Source organism: Miscanthus floridulus, chromosome 9, assembly GCF_019320115.1.
Source record: "Miscanthus floridulus cultivar M001 chromosome 9, ASM1932011v1, whole genome shotgun sequence".
Taxonomy (NCBI): Eukaryota; Viridiplantae; Streptophyta; class Magnoliopsida; order Poales; family Poaceae; genus Miscanthus; species Miscanthus floridulus.
In genome coordinates, this window is record NC_089588.1 from 35,492,875 (window position 1) to 35,497,971 (window position 5,097).

At 45.6% G+C, this 5,097-nt stretch overlaps 1 pseudogene; it reads right to left on the reverse strand.

Annotated features, from left to right (window-relative positions):
* Positions 1-969, reverse strand: LOC136479651 (gibberellin receptor GID1C-like; annotated as a pseudogene).
* Between the last annotated feature and the right edge of the window lie 4,128 nt (positions 970-5,097).

Sequence of the window (5,097 nt, forward strand, 5' to 3'; positions counted from 1 at the left end):
CTTCGCCGTGAGCTTGCCGGTCTCGGGGAGCTCGGGGAACCAGAAGAAGCCGTGAATTGCCTCATCGAACTCCACCAGGCTGCACCACCTTCCCCTTCTTAGCCAGAGGGGGTCGAGACCGCCAACCACCACCAATCGCCGGTGGGAAGCCGTCCGCCAGGTCCGCGCTCCCGCAGGTCACGTGCGCGGCCGGGTGGTTCCGGTCGGCTCCCTCAGGCAAGAACGCCCGCCACGCCCAGTCCGAGTCCCGCACGGTCACCACCCACGCCTTCCCGTCCAGCCTCTCCTCCGAGCCCGTGCGCGCCTCTCCGCCGAAGAACAGGCTTGTATCAGGATGGCGCCGGCGAGGCGGATGATGGTGCTGGAGGGCGCCATGCTGGCCACCCAGCGCTGGGCCACGTGGTGGACGATGTTGCCGCCGGCGAGGAAGCACCGCCAGAGGTCCACGGGGACGGCGACGTCGTCGGGGAGGCCGGCGGAGGTGAGGTGCTGCAGTACGTCCATGCCGTCGTCGTACGACGCGGGGCACCGGTGCTCCAGGGCCAGGCGGTAGTTGACGGACACCACGACGGCGCCGAGGCCGTGGCAGAACCTGGCGGCACATGCCGTCGTACGGACGGGATGGATGCGGCGGACAGTAGCGTGAAGGCGCCGCCGTGGAAGTAGACCAGCACGGGGAGCGGCGCTTTGGCCTACAACGACGACGGCGGCGAAAACACGAGAGCCCAGAGCCCGCGCGACGCGTCAGCGGACCGGACACCGTTCTTGTCCTGGGCGGGCGCTGGCGCGGGCCGGGCGGTCGACGGCGGAGAAGAAGCGTCGGTTGACCGTGCAGCTGCGGCTCATTGCGATCCTGCCGACGGCGACGATGATGTAGAGCTGGAGCTGCACCATACATGGCAGCGCTGGCGGCGGTGGAGCGCGTGCCGTTTCTTGCCCGTTGCTGCCACCTTCCAGCTCCATTTCCATCTCACTTGCAATTAGTCTTAGCGTATTTGTTGGTTAGTAATCTCTTTCTAAACTGTACTCCTATTAATAAAAAACACACAGGATGCATTGCAAGTTGCGATTGCGAACATGAATATGCTTATCTGTGTTGTGAACCGTACGTGATGTCATCTTGTTTTACCAGGGTCATGAACGCTTGTCATGGAGCGATGAGAAGCTTGAGCAGACGCTTGGATGACAGTAATTCGTGCTGGGTCTCTTGTCTTTCCTTTGGGAGGGCTGGGAACCATCCTAATATTGATTTCCCGGTCAAACAGATAAACTCCACAGCATCTTGAGAACGCACTTGGTTCCCACCAGTTGCAACAAACACATTTAAGAAGTGATTTAAAATGATTTCTCCCATGAATCGGAGTCACTTTCACCTGGAAGGATTTAATAATCATATCTGAATGATCAATGCGACTGATGCAGTAGGGTCAACATTTGAATGCTTGACACTATTTCCTCCTTTGTGTTCCACAATTTAGGGGATTTCTATGCTGCTGTAATTTCTCTGACCTTTAGTATAATTGATCTAAGTTTATCCCAAGTCTTTATTAACATCTACCACATCAAAAGATAAATTATAAAACTACCACATCTCCATGAGCTGATGATAAGATGAGACATGAAGCACACGATCGACCCTGTACCAAAGCTACTTCTTGTGGATGGAGTGAATATAAATCAAGATATACTTCGTTTATATTCAGAATACACAATTAGTGACGGAACAGGCGGCGCGCTAATATGAACACCGGAGGAGAGGGTGCCTCTTTTATGTAGCACAAGATATCTTGGCACGAGCGTTTACAGGTATCAGAGTAAAGTGACACTCAAGCATGGCAACACATTTTGTCCCTGGCATACTGTCGTTTGGATTTTTTTTTTAAGAAAAAGGGAATATATTAATATCCCAACTTCTGCATCGATTAATGCATATGGCTGTTCGTTATTACAAACATACGTAAAAAGGTCCAAGGAATCTCAAAAACAAAGTTTTGAGCCATAAAGCCAACAAAATTTTGAGAAGGAAAAAAAACTAGATAGCAATTCTATTGCTAAATCTCCAGTCGTGTCTTGCAAACACCTCCATCGCGGCTGTCTCAATGATCCTATAACCCATCTTCACTGAATGGCGATCTTCCTCTTTCTGAAGAAGTGACCAGAACCTAGTCCAAAATGTCGCTTTGAAGATAACCTGCAAATAAGATGGTGCTATGGCCTTGTCAAACACGATATCATTACGGGTTAGCCAAAGCATCCAGCAAATAGCACTTGCCCCTACAAGAATTTTAGATTTCATTTTCCTATTTAACCCTTCCAACCAACTTGTAAACAAATTGTGTATACTATTTGGAGGATTTAGGTTAAACGAAACTTGAACAATTCTCCACATGAATTTAGTATAATGACAAACAAAGAGTAAATATTGTATAGACTCTTCGAAAGAACATAAACAACACTTCGTATCTCCTTGCCACTGTCTCCTGGCTAAATTATCTTTTGTTAAGATTACACCCTTATACAAATACCACATAAAGACTTTAATTTTGAGAGGTAGTTTTAGTTTCCAAATTAAATTGTTATACGGTAAAGCCTGAACTGCCTAGCAATGCTCTATACATGGAATTTACTGAGAACAACCCATTATGATGCAACCTCCACACAAAGCGATCTCTCTCGGTTTGTTAGATGAACATTTGCAACCATGAGCACCACATTGTACCATGCTTGCAGATTAGGCCCTATCAGAGATCTCCTGAAAGCTACATTTAACGGTGTCGTAGACAGTACAGTCCGAACAGATGCACTTTTCTTTCTCATAATGTTGTATAATGCCGGGAATAATGTTTTTAAAGGGCGTAGCGTAATCCACGAATCCTCCCAAAAACATACCTGGGTCCCATCACCTAGATCAAACCTGCCCATCGAAAGAAACTCATCCTTGACCTTCATGAGGCCTAGCCCAAAACTGAGAGTCCCAGAGCATGTATTGAACCTGTGTTAAACTTTTATCCCTTAAATATTTACTTTTAAGTAACGGTTGCCAAACACCATCTCCGTTTAGCAATTTAAATAGCCACTTGCTTAGGAGGCACTTATTATGAACATCTAAATTTAGGACTCCCAAGCCTCCTTGGTCTTTTGGTGTACACACTACCTCCCACTTTATCAATCTATATTTTTTTCTTGTGTTCATCGCTCTGCCAAAAAAACCGAGATCTAAAATAATTCAATTTCTTCAAAACCCCTCTAGGTATTTCAAAAAAGGACATCATGGACATGGGAAGACTACTTAAAATCGAGTTGATTAGTACAAGCCTTCCTCCTACTGACAATATTTTACTCCTCCAACCACTCAATCTCTTCTGAAATCTTTCTTCCACATGTTTCTCGTCCTTATTCATGAGTTTCCTATAGGTGCATAGGAATTCCTAGGTATCTAAACAGGAATGATCCCACATCACACCCAAAAATTTATGTATATTCATTTTGATTATCTTTGGCCAGCTCCATAACAAAACAACTCATTCTTATGGAAATTGATTTTGAGTCCTGATAATTGTTCAAAAGCACAAAGCAGGAACTTCATGTTTTTGGCCCTCTCTAGATCATTGTCTATTAAGATGACAGTGTCATCCGCATACTGAAGGACTAAGAGTCCTTCATCTACCAAGTGTGGAACCACTCCCTGAATTTGATCGGCCTCTTTTGCTCGTGAAATAAGAATTGCCAGCATATCAACCACTATATTAAACAAAATTAGAGATAACGGATCCCCTACCGCACTCCTTTTCTTGTTTGGAAATAATGGCCTAAATTGTCATTACCTTTACTGCAACACTCCCTCTAGTCATGATTCTTGAAATCCATTCACACCAAACTAGTGAGAATCCTTTCATCCAGAGGACTTGTTGTATAAAAGGCCACTTTAGTTTATCATACGCTTTTTCGAAATCTAGTTTTAGAATCACTCCATCTTGTTTTTTTCTATGCAACTCATGAATTGTTTCACATAATATTACAACTCCTTCCATTATATATCGGCCCGGAATGAAGGCCGATTGAGTCGGACCTATCACTTTATCTGCCACTTTCAGAATTCTATTGTTTGGATAGGAACATTCGAACATGATATCGGTGGAGCATGTGATAGAGATGCCAAGGAAGTCATGGTAGATCACCGAGGTCTGTCATGGTGATCTTAGTGTGTAAATACTTGGTGATACAGACCAGAGTAGAGTCAGAGAAGAGGCTTTTAGATAATGCCATGACATATAATTAATAGCAAGGAGACAATACTATCCCCTCTTTGTAAAGAAAGATGGACGTGTCGTACGTTGACAACCAAATGTCTTGTGAAAGAGGGTTTCAAGTCAGGTCGCTAGAATCTCTCAAACAGAAAGAGGTGTCTGATCCCTCCATATATTAGATTAGGCATACACGAGTCCGCTTTAACTAACAGGGGTGTATACATGTATAAGTGTACGGGGTGCTGCTTGTGGTGGTGCTCCTAGTGACAATTAGCAGGATGAGGTTCGTAGGTATCATCAAGCTAGTGAACATTATTCTGGGCAGGAAACAAGAGTTCTGGCGTCTGTTGTTCTCAACTTGTGCATGATTGGTGCAATTGTGACGGCGGCATTCTCTTTCTACAGTGATTATTGGGATTGGTACGTGGCACTTATAATGATCGCAGTCGAAGCATCAACCCTAGTTTTAGTTTCATTTGGCAACTTTCAGGTATCTACAGCGGTGCTCCGATTGGTGCTCCCACTTATACGTTTTCAACACATATTAAAAGACTACAAAAACTAGGAAGATGGTGCTACACCAAGCCCCGCACCATCACCACCGGCACCAAGTGGTGGTGCATGCGATCCTGCCGAATTTTTTACATTTTAGTTTTTTTTTTTTGAAAGTTTCTCATAAATAGACTCCTGGTAGAAAGATTTCAGAATATGGACCCTTAATTCGGCGCCATTGGTGCTGGCGCCGAGCTAACACGTCTCGGCGCCAGCGTCCCTGGCGCCGAGATCTTGAGCTCGACGTTGACGTGGCGCTGATTTGGCAGGCAGCTCGGCGCAATAGACGCTGGCGCCG